The following is an 18,036-nucleotide window of genomic DNA, read 5'->3' on the forward strand; positions in this document are numbered from 1 at the left end:
ACCTATAACTTCTTGGAGAGCTCGTTTCTTCTACGCCAAGGATCCCTGTGTAGCCCATATGGTGATGTCGTCCGCGTAGAAGGTGAAGCCGATATCTTCGCTGCTTTGATCAAATGTTTCAGGTTTCTAGCAGCCCTGTTTAATTAACAGCGAAATATCTTCTGACTGAAGAAGAAGTGGCGAAGAAAAAGGAAGACTGCATTCCGGCACGCGCAGCGCTGGCTACGCTCGTGGAGCGCTTCCAGAGATTCCCGGCGACGTTCCCAGAACCTGACCCCAGAAGGCGGATATCTTGAGCTCGTCTCCTAGTGTCCTTGGCAGCGGCCATCCCAAGATTCCCATGAAACACCGAGCTGGGACGCGTGGCCGGCTGCCTGGGCCCCGAGGAGCTGTCCGCATGTCTCGAGGAGGACCAGCCGCGGCAGCACTCGCCAGGCCTGCTTCTGCTGCACAAGAGGCTCGCGTTTGCCGGCGCCCGCTGTGTACAGGTGAGCCCCACCTTTCATTCGAGCGGGCGACATTTCTCCGGGGTGACCCTCAAGGTTATATCTATGCCAGTTTCAGCGCTGCCATTCCGACCGCTTAAATCAAGACAAAGCGCCTAGTGATCTTGTGTAATATGTGGTGGTAACTACATTCGGCGTAATTCACGCACCTGCTATAGTGCTTGAGTAGCCGCAAGAGCCGCTTTTGTGCATCAAGGTTGGGATTTGCGGTAATATTTCCAAGCCGGTGCCTAGAGCCTGTACCTCATGTAGTATATGCTATGATTCAAACGAGCATATCGCCGATTTATATGTCATGGATACCACTATTTGCTTACATTAGTGGTGAAAACTATTTGGCAGATGGAGCCTCCGCTGCATTTTTAAAACTACTACACTTCCGGTAAATATGCGATCCTTTATGTGCAATGGCGCGCCAGTACGCATTACAGCCACAAATTACCCGGGGCGAACTCTTCGCATTGGGAATAGCCAACGATGTATAGTTCTTTGTGGCGACCATGGCGAATTTATAATTTTTTTGGTCCTATTTCTGTCACTTTCTGGTTAAACCACTAACCAAAATTGGTGAAAACAATGCCGTTTGGCATAACTTCTGTCTCGGCAAGAGTATCTGCGAATTTAGGGACCGGTTTTTTCATGATTGTTTTCGGCCCCTCCATTACCGATAGGCACGTATTTTTTTATAACCTGCGCTATGAGTAGCGATACTCTTAAATGACATGTCAGGTACAGAGGGCCAAACGCTTGCCTAGAACACGTTCTGGGCATGTTTCGGGCTGAACAAGCGATACTTAATGATAACATTTCGTTAAAAATTGTGAGAATCTAAGCATGTGTAGTTAAACTCGTAGTATTTCATTGTAATTATTTGCCTTGCTATTCGCAGCGGCTTTGGTAGCTGTGGAACACACAGTCTGGTCGTTCTAGACGCGTGTTTTGCCTCTGTACGATATGACATGTACTATCGGCCGCAAAAAATTACGGGATGCTAGCGTGCTGGAAAAAGTGACGCAGTTACGCAGTGCAGTCGCATAAAATTTGTCATGACAAGAGAGGACATTACATGCTCTATCGGCTGGGAACAACACCACGCGACTGGGTCGCGAGGGAGAGCTACAGTGTTTTTCCCCGAGAGCATGGGGGCCGTAAATTCTGCTGCCGAAAGTAGGTATCGCGCATTTGCGTTTGACTTTCAAGCAAACTGTAGGCTTCTCATATAAGCGACTACCATGAAAACCCATTCATGAATCCTTGTTATGCTTCTTTTATTCACTTATAAACGCACATTTGTACCGCATAGCCGTATTTTCGAGAGCCCCGCAAAATATGAGTCACCCTCGCAAAGCCTGTGGCTCGCTTCTCTCGGGTTTTTGTAAGAGGAGTTCATACTGGCTCTACCATTATGCACGCTAGAGATTCCTGCGCAATGAACGCAAGTTTGTTCCTGAGAGAATTACGTGTAATGTGTCTGAAATAAGCGTGCAATAATTTTTTTCGGGCAATTAATGCGTACACAGTCCGGGAACTTTTAGAGCTGTGTAGAATCGCGACTATGATACTACGTTCGGGGTAAAAAATCTTCTCCCGCCGTACACAGCGAAAATTACGATGTACTTGTTGCATACGTTTACACATGCCGATGATGAGCACGTGTAAGAACCTTAGAAACCATCATACCTTTTTTACTGAACGCGTGAGAAAGTTTCAAACGCCGAAGCGTGCTGCGTGATATTTTGGCAGCACCAGGGCATTTTGGAAGCCAGCACTTTCATGTTAGCAATGTCTTAGTTTTAACGTGTAGTAAAAATGCTAGCTAAAGAAATGCAAGAGTCTGGTTCTTTTTTGGGACTGTATCGTAGATGGGGGCAAAATACGCTGTAGCAGATGTGCCCTACATTATCGTTAACTAAACGGCTTTATTTTTTTTGCTTTGGCTCCGCAGTTGTAGACGGGAACAAACCAATGCGTATATCAAGTGTTCACCATATTTAGTAAGTGCCAGGGCTGGGGAAAATATCATACGCGAATATCCTTGGCCCCAGGACGAAGCCGAGCTGCACCCTGCGGTGATGTTGTCCAACCTGCTCCCGTGCGTGGGGTCCACACGCAACTCCACTCGCATGGCCGACCAGCGCCTGTCGCTGGGGTGTCTCCCCTGCCATGCACAGCTGAGCGAGGAAAAGACTGGTGAGTACCGTCGCAACCAGGCGCCGCATTTCGTAACGTTTCATTTCGTTTGCCGTTTATCTGGTCCCCTGTCGTTAGTCGGTGGTGCCGGTGAAATAGGACGTGGTATAAGGCGTCAGACTGGGCGTGGCAGAAACACGTCCACGATGCTATTTGCACAGACGCATTCCTTTGTCATGTCCTACTCGCGCTCCGGCGCTGACGCCGACGAATGACTGAGAACGGCGACCGGTTTCACACGACTAAGGAGGGTTATCGGGCTAATCCCGTGTCGGTAGAGAAACTGTGCGGTAGCTGTCGGACGAAATTGCGATCCCTGTGACTGAGGTGTACTGGATCCGGCGGCGGCCCGGCCAGACCAGCAGTTTCTGTCACTGGTCACTTTCTTCCCCACCCGCCGCTGCTTTCATCACGTCAGGCCTCATGACCAAGTCAACCGAAAACGAGGGCATGTATGTCGACATGGCATTGAGCAGCCTAAAGCTGGCATTACCAGAAGTGTTTAAGGTTTCTTCTGGAAATCAAAAGAATCTTCGGCAGCATGCTTGTATGATCCTTGAATTCTTTTAGAGTGTCTAATACGCTGAACACGATGACTGCTGCTGCAGTACAAACTGTTGCAACTTCCTCCCATCATATGCGATATTTAAAAAAATATATGCGCGGTAATAGGAGAGGTTAATTGACCTCCTGATTACAATAGCATACTATGTCGTGCAAAAAAAACAGCGGTAGATGAAAATGCAATATAACTGCTGTGATCTGTACTGACAGTGCTGTGATCTGTATTGTACTGACAGGGGGTATGTGCAAGCGTTTCAATGCCGGATCGACTCAGCTTTCAACGCAAGGAGTACAAGGACCACTCAAGTCCTAAAGTTTCTAACGCTTTTATCAACTACCGCAATGCTCTGAACTCCGCCTACCAATAATGAAAATAGTCAAGAAATCCAAAGCATCTCGTGTAGAGAGCAAAGACATATACCGCGATGCTAGCTTAACGAACCTGGTTTGTGCCTCCATTGTTTCAGGAAGCTCTAATTGTAAAAAGCCGTCCTTAAAACGGGACGTCCGCAGCGTGGAGTACCAATATTATGTAGCAAGGGCTTCAGCTGCAAGGACAGTATTTTGTAGGCTTCACTGCAATCTAGCGGGGTTTCACAGATCAGTGCGAAGACGCACTTCACGAACGCCGTATACCCCTCCACGCAGAGAGGCAAACCTGCATAAGGCTGAAAAACCCACAGGCACAGCATACACATTCAGCCACTCCGAATACGTAGGGTGTGCCTGGATTGTGTGGCTGTTAGGAGAGCGAACCCATTCGGCGCGTTTTTAAAGCTATGCTAGATCATGTACTATCGGAAACCAATTCTTCCTTCATCTGTTCGGCATGGCTGGTTTTCTGGTGTGGTTTGCCATTCTTCTTAGTGAACAGCAAGCAGAACTAAAGGCAGTAGTTTAGTTTCCATCAATCTGCGAACCTGACTGGTGAAGCTACCCTGCACCAGCTTTACGCGAGACCCCCTAAGGAAGCAGAATGAAGCGATGGCGTTTTTAATTTCTTACCGGTTTATGTGGCAATAGGTTCCTTCGAGGTCGAGGTAGATGCATTCAACAGACTGCATCTGTCGGGAAGGTAATGTTGATATCTAAACACTGCAGTTTCTTAAGGTCTGGTCATTCTTAAGCGACAGTGAGGGCCCTCCGATGTCGTTTAAAAACGGATAAAAGTTCTTTCGCACATTCAATGTGCCTCATATTAGGGTCCTCTCTAAAAACAGTCCAATATCCGGCTACCTATAATTAAAGTTGATCTTTATCAGTCTAAACAGCAAACAGCAACACGAGATCACGATCAGTATTCGCTCGGAAGGTATTTTATAGTACAGGCGCCACACAAAATCCAATAAAAGCAACCTTGCGATGAACAAGGACGTAATGATCAAACTCAACGAAGGTTGTGACGAAAGGAGCTGGCACTAAGCGAAAGGTGATGAAAAACTACGAACGAAGACTGTGGGATCCCCTGAATGATTTCTGGAACCGACGCGCAGGGGACGATGCACCTCCGAGCACTCCAAGCCTGCCAAACACAATATATATTTGGCCGAGGCGTGTGTAATTGCTCAAGAAAGGAAGAAGAAATCACGGTGCTATCTCGAATTACTGACTATTCAGATGACAGCGCATGCGCTTAATTGCAGTGACCGAAATTTGCCTGCAATCTACGCATATGTCCTGGGTTCGTTCATGCACCGTATATAAAAAGCGACGCTACTACACTTGGCCTCGTTGAGAACAAACAAAAACGTTTTTTCGCCACTTAATTTTCGGTCGGCGCCACCTATACGTCATGTACCTTCGCGACGGAAAGAAACGCGAACAAGGCGGCGCCTAAGCGGTTCGCTGTTCGAACTTTTCTTTATCGCTCTTTTACCAGGGTGGTAAGGAAAAGACGTTAAAGTCGTCCTGGAATCATGGACGACACTAGCATATTTTTGCTAAGCCCGAAGTGAAAGCGTGATGAAAAGAAATGCAAACGGCGGAATTCCTAGGCTCCGATTTTTTTGCATTTATTTTCAGTGCCCCTGCACCATGCCGATCAGACAGGATTCCGATAGACCTTTGACTTCCACTAAATAATGGTCGGGTTAGGAAAAATTCTGGTGCGGTCATAAACTGTCCAAGGTCAATACGATGAGAAGTCAACTCACGCATAAAGATGCCGTATTGTGGAATTATGGCATTTAAAGTTTTTAAAATAATAGCAAGAATTACCAAAGTGTACCTCGAGGCTCAAACCTACAAGAATATTCCTGGGGAGTTGTATGTGTGCATGAAGCCCTCTGTTTTTTATTATGAACATGCCCTGCATAATCGCGCTAAGGAGTACACGAATAAAGCATGATGCTCCACTTCTCATGCAAAGAGGCTTTGCTCTTCCCTGCGCCACTAGCGTTGCTGTTATAGAGCCTAGCACCTGCAGTCTTTTAGACTGCAATATCAACGTCCAAAAAAGTGCAAATGCTTCTCAATTCTCAAAAATGGAGGAGGCCAGCAGCTTAATATCGAAGTGTTTTCTTTATTTTTATTTTTGTAATTTTTATTTTGTAAGTGTTTTTATTTTTTCTTGAACAATGCAAATGCAGGTCTGGTGTTTAGGTGGTCCTCCTTATGTCCACCTAAGCAGTGCGGAAAGATTTTTCTCACCTGAGGAGTCCGCTATTAGAACGAATTGTTATCCGCGTCCAAGCATTTCGCTTCGGTGAGTTAAGGATGGCGATTTATGGATGGATACCGAATGTTTATGCTCCATTATTTATAAAAATATAATTTTGCGCGAATTGTGTACTATGTATGATTGTGAAAAGTATAACCTCTTAAAGTAGGGTCGCTACTATAATCATCTCAGGAATGACCTGAAGGTCGTAAGCCATTTTTCCTTGGCATCAACTGTGCATCAGTTTTATCTGCGAACCGCACTTTCGATGCGATCTGAAAAGTTCCGCTGGACTCGCGGACTCTGGCCCTCGTTAATATTTCCGCGAAAGCTTTGCAAGCGAAATTATCTATAACATACGAGCAGATCGACAATGCTCTCACACTAGGCTGGAAGATGCAACACGTGATTGCTCTTGCCCTCGCAGTTCCTGGGGAGAGCCTCGCGAGCATATCTCCATCTCAGTGGTCTCCCGTTTGAGGTGCCCCCTAGCCGAAGATCCCGACGTCGACTGCAGCGACGAGGGCACCGACGGCGGCGCCTTGGGTGGGCTCATGCTCGGTCCCGACCAATGGCTTCCAGCGAGGCCGCGCTGGGCGCCACCGACTAGAAGCAGCCGCCGCCGTAGGAGCCCACCGACCCCGCCAACGGTTAGCATTGTCGTCGATACGCACGTGGCAGCTCCTTAAGGGCTAAGAAAAAAGGGCTAAATGTGTTCGAAATTCGCGCTCTTGAGTGCAATTTTTCTAGGTCAAGGAGCTCTGAACCTGTCGGCAGGCACTTGCTCTGAAGGATGCGGTTTTGCGTCTGACTTGCTGTAGTCAAGGTACCGCCTTAGTCAAACGTATAGAGCCCGAGGGGTTTTCTTCTGGGCCACACAGGGTGGCTCATTTTGCACCGTCAGCATGGCAGACCTCATGATAGTGACGAGAACCTTCATCCACTCTTGTGGTGCATCGGACCTCTAAGCGGTGCTCTCCAGACTTAATGGAGGTCCGCGACTTAGAAGCAAAGCCCTTGGGCTGTATATATTTGACAAAGAATGTACGAGTAACAGCCATTTACTGTCATCTTCATCGTCATATTGAGCGCTGTAGCGGCCACTGCAGGACAATTTCTGTCATAAATGTCAATTACTGCTGTTCAGTAGGACACCTGTGACTCGGACGTCGTAGGCATTGGCGCAGGGGGGTGAAGGCGCGTGGTTAAAATTCAGGGCCGAATCAATTTTCTACTTGTTAAAAAAATATAACGCGTTGTTGATGGAATTTAACAAAGACGACTGGGGTGCTGTCTGATCTCGGCAAAGCAACGTGCTGCCATACACAGACGTGCTGTGCTAAGAGCAAAATTCCGCCCTCTCACAAGAACTAGTGGTACGATGGTGTAGTACTCGGCCACCACCTTCCACAGGAATTTATTGACCAGTTACTGTCCATCCTTTGTCAAAAGCGTACAGCCCAGGGGGTTTCATTTCGGCCTATGCTCTGTGCTGGGCTATGCATCGCCAGCGTTCCGATTTTCCCAATGGCGTGAAGAGCTCTCGTTCTCACCTCCAGAGGAATACAGAACTTTTATGGACGCTACAAAGGCCTCACTGCACAGCTTAGGGTTGAACCCCTTTGGCTCATTAATTTTGGACGAAGGCTGCACATGTATAGAAATACTGTATATAAAAAACGGGCAATTTAGCGTAGATATACCGAGCGAATTAGGTTCAAATCAGCTCCGGTATTGGTTTGAGGATTGGTTTTCAAAGGTTAAGCCGACTTCAGTCAAAGATCGGCGAAATCTGTGAGTGAAATTATGCGGCCGCTTACGCACCTTAAGAGGGCACTGCGATAACGGTGTGTTGTGGATCCAATGCTCACGGATGGAAGTTGATGAAGACGACGGCATCCAAAGCGCAGTGGGTGAGAGACTGCATGGCAGTTAAGCAAGCGGAACGTCTGGCTGCTGCGATGGCGTATGATCGAATGCAATGGCCCACAGAACCTATCTATTCGCTCGGCCGCGTGTTCGAAACACACTGGTGCTCTGGAGTGTTTGATTTTATTTTAGGTGAAACGGGCTTCAGTCCAAGATCGGCGAAAGCAGCGAGTGGGAGAATAAAGAACTTAACTTCAAGCCATTAGTTTGGGCTTAGATCAGGTGAACGCCAGCATTTGCTGAAAAGTGCTGTTCCATCGCTAAAATTTGTAATATACAATTTCAGACCGTTTAAGAAATTAAGTTAGCCCGGATTTCTACGTATTTCATGTTGAAGTGCTTCGCTTACGAATCAAAAAGATACTTTTTTTTCTAGCCCTCAGGAAGCGCACCACTGTATTACAGTAACAGCTAAGACGCACTTTGGCTATGCAATGCTGGACAGGGCATCGAGAGCGTAGCTTCAACTGTGTCCACCGAATGCATCCGCAGGTCGTGTCCGGGACACTACGCTCTGTGCTGCCACGCTGTGCACGCGGGCGGGCCACCAGCGTGTGCTTGGCGGAGCGGCGGCTGCCATCGGAGGCCGGTGGCTGCGTGATCGGTTGCGGCCCGATGCCCACTGCGCCAGGTGCCCGGATTTCGGCGAGGGGAGCATGGGGACCTCCTCGGCGGACTGCTCGGCGTTGTACTTGGAGAGCCTATGGCGAGTGAGGGCTGCGATGGTGTCCGGCGAGACCTTGTGCTGGATGCCCTGCTCCGGCGTGCGCTCAGAAGGAGTAGGCAGCGCGTCCCAGGAACAGCTCGCCCAGGGGTGGGGGACTCAATGTGACAGCGCGAATTTTATTTTGTTATTTCTTGTTTATAAAGGAACGTGATAGTTTCAAGCAGAACCTTCGTTGTTTACGGCACTATTTAAAGTTGCGCTCTTTGTGCGTTGTGCCTGCCTGAGCATGCGCTTTATAAGCTTACTGCTTAAACGCACTGTTGTTCCTAACGAGAATGACGCCCCTTCCCCTAAGGCATTTTTTACAGCGGAATGCGAGTGAAAGATGAGAGGGACGCATACCTTGCTCAGCGAATGCCTTTCTTCCGCAACGCAAAGCAAGAACCCTCTCCTATCTTAATGCGAAACAGCCCATATGAGCCGCAGAATTTGAAGAATGTGCATCCTCGTTGGCTCTATGTATCCAGAAGTCGAGAACGGCATGCGGTACTATTGTGTTGATTGAGGAAATATCTTTTATATCCAAAAGTCCTGTCAATTAAGCTGCAATCGGGTTAGGGAGCTTGTGGCAAGCACGCAGAGTGGCGGAGGTTTGCGTCTTCGCTCACTGTATTGTATTTGATGTCGTCGTGCACAACAGACGCAGGCAAGCGAATTCGAGGTTACGTTTCCATGATCGAACGGCAATGTGAAAAGGCCGAAATGAGGCGTCGTATATCACTGCACGTTCGATGTATAAATATAGCACCTCGTGCGGGGCATGCATGACTGCTGCGCCCACTCTTGTGGCTACATTGGTTTTACATCTTTGAGGAGGCATGCTATGCTCGGTCATCCCTTCAATGGGGAAACTTTAAAGCTTCTTTCTACTCTTTGTAGCTGCATAATATATGCCCCAATGCGCCGCCACTCGTATAATTTTAAGATCTGCTCGAGGAAGCGCGGCACCGGCAACCTTTTGTGATGACACAAAAAATCTTATAACTCAGAAAGAGGTAACCCAGTCAGAAAAGTGACAGGCGTTACGACTGCTCCATTTTAAATGTTGTTATGCTCGTTCAATCTCTCACGTAACATGAAGAAAGTTCTTCAGGCTAGGTCACTGTGACGTTGCAGTGACATCCCCATAGATAGAAAAGGCGTGAGCATTTCCTCCTCTCAACACGACCAACGTCACACGGGTGGTCGGCGCCATATATGCCATTTCAGCGAGCATCTATTTTCAGTCAGTGACGCTTAGCACTTCAGCTGAAATAATTCAGTTAACTATCACACTATGGGGCCGAAATCGGAGTCATAGTAGCTGCTCGCGTCAAGGTTGCAGCTGTCATTTAATGGAAAGCTCGAATAGCTCACATCATTTTAAAAGCACGTTTGATTGAACTACCGGAATGTTGTTCGACAGGTCAAAGAACACCCGTGCACTGTTACGCACTATTGCACCCGAAAGAGGCGGAACACTCTTGCACCCGTACACCTTTCAAGGGTCCATGGGTGCATTAAAGGTGCTAACGTGCTGAGCGCACCCTTTGCCAAAAAATGTGAAAAAATAAGGGCGTGGAAAAGATGCAGTCATAAGCGATACACCCTTAAGGGTGCAAATTTTTTTACAGCGCTCAAGCTGCAGAAACGTACTATGGGCAAGCTTCGTCGGGACATCTTTCCCTATGTGCGACGTGATTTTCGCCGTCCACTCTTATTTTGCAATAGGACCACTGACCAGGCCAGTCCATGCCTTCCTTGTCTAGGGGGCACTGAATTAAGGCAGGGTATTGCAGACGCGAAGAAACGTTTGACAGAAGTCTGACGAACTTAGTGGTGAGAATTCTCGGCTGGGCTTTGTATGTATACATGGACTCTATTTTGTAGCTAAAAATCATAAGTCATCGGGAACCGCTGATGAAAGCGTAGAATCGGTTGCGCGCCGTTGAGACAACCGACCGGGTAAAAAATGTTTGTGCATGTAGTAACATATGGACTACTTACCCTGTACCAGTGTGAGTGCAAATTCTGCCTTTTCCGTGGACATTGATGATCTCTTCTATTCAGTTCCGCAAAAGGACTTGTTCGTTAATGTGCGGGATCTCATCAAAAACCGAGGTGCACTGGCCTTCGAGAACAGCTCGGGCCTATCGGTGAATTCCTTTTTAGAACTTTTAACTTGCTACCCTTCTTCCAATGTGGTAGAACATGAAAACAGCAGGTACATACAGAAGCAAGACGTTCCAATAGGCTCGTGTGAAGCTCCTATTTTGTGCCACATATTTAAACCTATTTTGACAATCTGTTGCCTGACCAGTTGACTGACGATCCAGTAGTGAAAGTGTTTAGGTATGTAGACGATTTCTTAATTTTCTTGAAACTAACTTCCCGTGACAGTGTCGAAGCGGCCGCCAATGACATCTTGACCTTCTTAACCGATACCTATCCTGACTTGAGTTGTACTCATAAGGTGCCCCTTGATGCCTGAATTAGGTTTTTAGATCTGACTCTCACCTTCTCTCAAGAGAGCCACGTTTGCTTGAGCTACTCTCCGCGGACCAAGAAAAGGCTGCTGGCCTACTCCTCTTCACATTCTAAACTTGTGAAGAGAGGCATTGCCAACCTTTGCCTCGGTAATGAACTGCGCAGATATGGTTAACACAATATGCAGAAGAGTTTCTTAGGGCAGCTTGACAGCTTGAGGTCAGCCGGCTACCCTCAGGACGTCCTGGTTTCTATTGCTGAGACTGACTGGTAAGTTTAAGTCACAGTACAAAAAAAAGATGAAACGCCTTGTGAAGAATCTCGACCTGCTGTAATGTCGTACCTGCATAAAGTCTCTCATAAGGTTAGAAATGGAGCCATGAAATACGGTGTTAAGTTTGCCTTCTGTGCGCCGAACAAACTGTCGTCACTTTGTTCCCGTACCTCTAAAAATAGCGAAAAAAAACTAAATGCAATGTCAAGCACCAGAGCATGTGCGAACAAATGCAAAACCGATGTTTACTCGGTTCCACTGTCCTGTGGCAAGACCTACAAAGGTCAAACAGGTCAATGCGTTAACGAGCGTATGAGGCAGCACCGAACTTCGCTGCAGCCAGGCAACAGAGGAAATCTGCCAAGACATTCCAGCCACTGCAAAGACTGCACCCTTTGTTCCATAATGTCAATCATCGGCCGTGGTAAAACGCTGATTGAACGAGAAATCGTAGAAGCCATCAAAATAAAGCAGTCAGGAACTGATTGTGATAGCAACAGCTCTGTCAGATTCACGGAAAAGGAGTATATTTTGATGAATTGGACATAGGTTGTCACATGAAATCTTCCACCCCTTAATCAATTTTGTTCTTGTTTTTTGATAGCGTTTGTGATTGCCCTTGGTTATGTGCACCCTGTTCTGTTTTATGAAATTGAGCTAATGAAGATTTCAGTTGTTTCCAGCGTTGTCCTGTGTATTTCTTCTGCTTACGAACGCGTCCTTTCCGCTGGTTTTCCACTTACCTTCTCAATACTGCCTTCAAAGTATTTAGACTGTCTGCTTTCTGATGCGCCGCGCACATGCTGCTGTTCTCCGGTTGCCGCGCATGCGCATTCACGCGCGGCGCCAGCGGGCGTGGTCGGGCCGGCACGGCCCCTCGCGCGGCGGTGGCGGCGGCGAATTCTGACGTCATTCGCCGCGCATCTGCTGCTCCTCTGGTTTCGCGCATGCGCACTATCGGCCTCCCAGGCTCACGGCGAAATGCTTGACTGGGCAGCGTAGGTAGCTCTCGCTACAAAAGTACTGTTATTGGGGGCTCGCAGTTCTTAGCCATATCATTTTGCTGTTGGCCATGCGCTGCAATTTATCACACGCATGACTATGCTCTTTGGACGCAGGTGCTTAGTTAGCAAAGGGTCCTTGCCAGGAGCGATTGTTTGGGCTAAGCGCAGTGGATGTATGAACCTAACGTGGAAAATTATTCCCATGCCAAGTACAAGTCGATCCCAGCCAACAGCGCCAGTCGTTTCATCCCAGCGATAGTTAAGGGCCCGCATCACTACCGCCACCTATTACCTTCAGTCTTTTCTGAGGGAAATTTGATCCAAAATATATTTGCCTCCAGTACTATTCCACCTTTCCTACCTGTCATTGCTAGCCTCCCTTCTTTCCTCTCTTCCTGTCATCACCGCAGTATGAATCGTCGAGGAGTTACTGTCATGCTTATACAAAGACCCCCACTGCGGGAGTGCGTAGTAGTAGGAGCGGAATTTCTGCACCCAATAACCTGAGAGACTGAAGAAGCGCTCCGCACCGACACCCGACTACAATGGCATCGCTAACGCCAACAGATCGCGAAGCTCTCCTGGGACACAAGGGAAGTTAAAGGAGCTGTAGTTGGCCTGGTTTATGGGGGTTAACGTCCGAAAGTGACTCAGGCTATGAGAGAGACCGCGGTGAAGGGCTCCAGAAATTTCGACCACCCGGGACTCTAGAAGAAATTTACACATTCCATGGCACTCTAGAATTTAGCCTCCATCGAAATTCGGCCGCCACAGCCGGGATCGAACCCGCACCTTTCGGGTCTGCACAGCGAAGTGCCATAACCCCTTAGAGAACGTGGCGTATAACCACAAGGACATTGTAGAACGCTGTTGTACTACACGGGTGATTTAAGCTGCATGAACTCTAAAATTATGAGTGCAACAAATAGCTCGAACAAAGTGAACGCGCCGTACTGTTTAACAGGTTAGACTACAAAACAGTTGAAGCATGCAGCCTTTGCCCTGGACGGTACCGCACGAAAACTGCATGGAAACTGACAGCTTTCGAGGTGAAGGTGGCGACGGTCCATCATTTCGATTGTGGAGAGAGTAAAATTGGAGGTAGAAAAAGTTATAGCGTTTGCCCTCAAGGTACGACGAGTAATGAAGACTACAGCTGGTTCCCGAAATGATTTACATAACGAGGACGCCACGCAGGGTGCTTTAGCGAATGATTTATGCTACAGAACGCTTAAAATAAGTGCTTTTTGGTGCGATACATGTGTTGATATACGTTTCTGGCTGTTGCCACCTCCATGGTAGGATCTGTTTGAGCAGCGCGATAGCAAACTTTATTTTTGAGTCTTGCATATTTTTTTTTTGCTGCCACTCAACTGGACCTTATAAACACAAATAGCCGTAATAGCCTACGAATGAATGGACGAACTCGTGAATAGGGGGAGTGTACTTGGTATCGCGGCCGGGATTAGGGCCAGCGGTCCCAGTTAGTTCAAATGTTGGCATTGCCGTAGGGTCGAGACCAGGGTAGACTGGCCGCGCCCCCGAGCCGGCCCAGCTTCGTAAAAATGTGTACAGTTGTGAAAACGACGAGAACGACAATTACGTGGATGCAATGTAAAAGATTTGCTGTCGGCTCGGGAGCAATTTATTATTTTCTTTGCTCCAAGTGTGTACCATGAGGGTCGTGCGGACGCGAAGACGACGACACCCACAACGACGCTAAACAGGAGAAACTAGGTCAAGGCTGGTAGCGAAGCGCCTTTCGTACTTAACTGATCCTCACATGACCAAGGAAGTGGTCAACGTCTCCATATCTAGTTTTAAACAGCAACTTTTCATATATAGTGCTTGTAAAAAACCCCTCTAAAGCATCACCGAATTTGCACCCAAAAGGACTCCGATTACAATATTTTAAGGCGAAAGCCTTTAATGTCTCATCGTTGTAAGCAGCAGTTGTCGACAGAAATGTCACGCTTTTCAATTGGTCGAAACGGCCGAGACGTCACAGTGCGCGAATTTCAAACGGGGCCAATTGTACTTTGGCTAGTAACCATGCAACCAACTGAAGGGATCGTATAGTGATGCTCCAAGTCAGTGGGACTGAGCTTAGTTAATTGCTTAATTACCCAATTAGCCTAATTAGCTTTCTAGTCAGGCCATATAAATAAATAAAACCGAGTAGGAAATTGGTCGAGCTGGCGAATCGAACCCCGGTCTTCGGCGTGCGAGACGGGCATGCTATCCACTCGGCCATGCCAGCTCGATGGTTTTGAATGAAGAAAGGCACGTCTAATGAATGCGGTGTCTCCGCTCACTCCCATCCTCCTCCCTTCCCTTCCGGCGAGGTTTAGGTGTCCACCGAGATATGAGATACAGATACATTTCCTTTCCTCAAAAAACTGACGAGCGAGGCGTAGAACCGAATGGGCAATGGCGTTCTCTGGACTCCCTGGCAGCGTTGCAAGATGCTGTCGCGTTCCACTCTTAGAGGCGAAGCTTAACATCTTAACCACACATCAGTGACCACACTTTAGGTCAAAAAATTGCCCCCCTGACTTTTGACAGGTGTTCACCGAGACGTGTGAGACAGTTACTGCGTAATTTCCTTTCCTCAAATACAATTTTCATTTTCTTCATTACGGGCCCTCTTTGTCTCCTTTCACTCCCACTTCCTCCCTTCCTCTACGGTGCGGTTCAGGTGTCCACCGAGATGACAGAGAATTACTGCGCCATTTCTTTTCCTCAAAAAGCGTTGCGTTCAAAGGGCAAGGCATCGCGCCGAACGGGTGGTGGCGTTCCGTGGACTCCCTGGCAGCGCTACAACACGCTGTCACGTTCCACTGCTAAAGGCGAAGCTTAAGCGTCATTAATTAGCAGTTAATTAGTGTTCAGGCATTAATCAGTAATTAACCATTGATTAGTGATTTGTCATATCACCTAGTAATTAGTACTCAATTATATGTGACGCCACCAGTGCCACAGAAGCAGCGAAAGTGGTTCGGAAAACGCTTTCGCCTCTACGCACTTTAGACAGTCAAAGTGCCCCCTGAATTTTTAGCCATCCAGACATGCCAGTACGACCGAGGAGTTTATCATGCTTCTCTAAACACAGCAGTTAAAATGTCTCCCAGCCCCTTTTTGCTTTAAGGAACGGAGCTTTTATTGCTTGAGAAACAAACAGCACTATAGTTGGTAGGTACAGTAGGCGGAGTAAATGAAATGGGCAAAGCGTCAATAGTGTGCACCAAACTCTCGGAGCGCCACAGCAATTCTTGACTCCCATTTGCGTGCTAACGCTCCTCGTGGACGCGTCACACACTGCATGCATCAGTGCAAGGAAAAAGCCTGACTGGATTTTCTCCAGGGGCGGCCACCTCGTGTCATCTGCGCAAGGAAGGCCCGTTGCCAGCACATCAAATATAATCAAACTCTTGCCCCTCCACCCATATACACAAGGGTAATAGGAAGTAAACTGAGAAAGACTGCGACGGTGAGTCATAGTTCAGGCTGCGCTGCAGTTGTTAAAACATGACACGCTTTATGTCGCCAGAGAAATGGAGGGATCATCTTTTGTCATGTAGAAGATTGCTTATGTGCGCAATAACTGTTTTATCTTTCGCTTTCTTACGGAAGAGACTTTTGCAGAGGTAGAGAGAGAGATACAGAGAGATTTTAATCAGCATAGATTAATTCGGAGGAGCCGGGTGGTCGGAGCCCCTAGCCCTGAGCACCACTTGCGGCAGATGCCTTGTGGACTAGCTGCATGATCCAGGCTTGCTAGTCCAGGTTGTCGCTGGTCAGGGCCTCCTCCAACTGCTCGTGTGTAGGGTGTGGCACTATTAACATTTTTTTCCGGTATGTCCTAGCATTCCCAAGATGAATGGTAGAGAGTGGGGCTTGCTCCGCGGCAAGGACAGTAACTTGTGTATCGTTGGGACTGATGCTTGGGCGAGTTGATATGCGATATTCAAGAAGAACAGCACGAAAAGACAAGGAATTAAGGAAGACACACACAGAGAGGCGCTGTCTGTGTGTGTCTTCCTTAAATCCTTGTCTTTTCGCGCTGTTGTTCTCGAAAATTGTGTATCGTGTGGGTCGGCTCTTGTGCAAAATGCGTAGACTTGTATGTGTTTGTATTCTCCTCCAGTCAATGGCATCCGAGGAGGACATTATTTGTGTGACTGTGAGAAATGTCTCCTTTCTAGCCTAAGGTATTCTATTAGACAGCCCTAGAAGGGGGGTGGGGTAGGAATGGCGATTCGCCTGGCTAGATAATTCGCTGCATCGTTTCAAGCTAGGCTTGGTTGGTTGGTTGGTTGGTTTATGGGGTTTAACGTCAAAAAGCGACTCAGGCTATGAGAGACGCTGTAGTGAAGGGCTCCGGAAATTTCGACCACCTGGAGTTCTTTAACATGCACTGAGATCGCACAGTACACGGGACTCTAAAATTTCGCCTCCAACGAAATTCGACCGCCGCGGACGGGATCGAACCCGCGTCTTTCGGGTCAGCAGCCGAGTGCCATGACCGCAGAGTCACCGCGGTGGCCAAGCTAGGCTTTCGTGAAAAAGTGTCCATGTTATCTGTGTGAGTGTGAGAGTGCTGTTAAATTTGTGCTCGCCCTTCCGTGAGGGTTCGCAGCAAGGTAGTGCATTCAGGCTTGTTGGGAGTCCGTCATTATGTGCGATGACTTCCCCTTTTGATATTGAGTCTTGAATGTAATGGCTATGAGCAGTGATTCGCCTTCCGAAGGATCTTTGGCATATATTGTGCCCCCGATGATTGGCCTTTTCTGGTTGTCGAAAGCAGTAATCGCGAACTTTCCTGGCTTTGACAGGTCCTTGACTCTGGCTCTCTTACTCTTCAGTCGTTTGTGGTGCATGCGCCTGGGTATAGGGTTTACAGAGAACTTCTCTCTTTAAGATGTCGAAATTTGGCACTTGCTCTCACTAGTTAGTTGTGCCTGCCGAAGCCCGTCTCGTCAGGACATCCCTATCCGCTTGTGTTGTGGCTAGGCGTTTTTTTTTACCCTCTAGAACCACCTCCTTGAGCTCCTCGGGGTGTTGTGTACTCTGAGTACCGAAATACGTTCTGTTGATGTTGTTTATGGGATGCTTAGGGTAGTTTTGTAGGCTCCCATTATGATGGTATCAATGGCCCGTAGGTAAACCTGCTTACGACTAGGGCTTGGACTAGGCGAAGGGTGTCTTCCTCTCACACCCCTTTCCGATGCCAGGTTACACATTTAATCATTCTTTTTATATGGTTGACCGTAGCCTTGAGTTTTGACTGTATAATCCGCTTTCGGATTGCTTTGTAACCACTGCCTCAAAAGTCTGATCTTCTCTTTTTCCTGAAATTTTTCCTGGGTGCAGTTCATTCTCTCCCGGCATGTTGTCATTTTTCCTGTGTAGCCTGATAAGTTCGGATTTCTCCAGGAAGCATTGAAGACTGCTCTCTTCAGCAGATTCTCCAACCATACCTATAACTGCTTGGAGAGCTCTTTCCTTCTGCGCCAAGGATCCCTATATAGCCCATATGATGACGTTGTCCGCATAGAAGGTGAAACCGATATCTTCGCTGTTTTGATGAAATGTTTCAGGCTTCTAGCAGCCCAGTTTAATTAACAGCGAAGTATTCTTGAACTGAAGAAGAAGTGTCGAAGAAAAAGGAGACCGCATTCCGGCACGCGCAGCGCTGCAAACGCTCGTGCAGCGCT

The 18,036-nt window shown here is 47.8% G+C and overlaps 1 protein-coding gene and 1 pseudogene across 3 annotated transcripts in view; one reads left to right on the forward strand and one right to left on the reverse strand.

Moving 5' to 3' along the window:
• Positions 1-18,036, reverse strand: part of LOC149354717 (uncharacterized) — a 371,296-nt gene that overhangs the window by 59,132 nt on the left and 294,128 nt on the right. The gene's annotated exons all lie outside the window — the stretch shown is intronic.
• Positions 398-12,445, forward strand: LOC149354719 (uncharacterized; annotated as a pseudogene).

The sequence above is a fragment of the Amblyomma mixtum genome, chromosome 3 (genome assembly GCF_055824585.1).
Source record: "Amblyomma mixtum isolate Tamu chromosome 3, ASM5582458v1, whole genome shotgun sequence".
Taxonomy (NCBI): Eukaryota; Metazoa; Arthropoda; class Arachnida; order Ixodida; family Ixodidae; genus Amblyomma; species Amblyomma mixtum.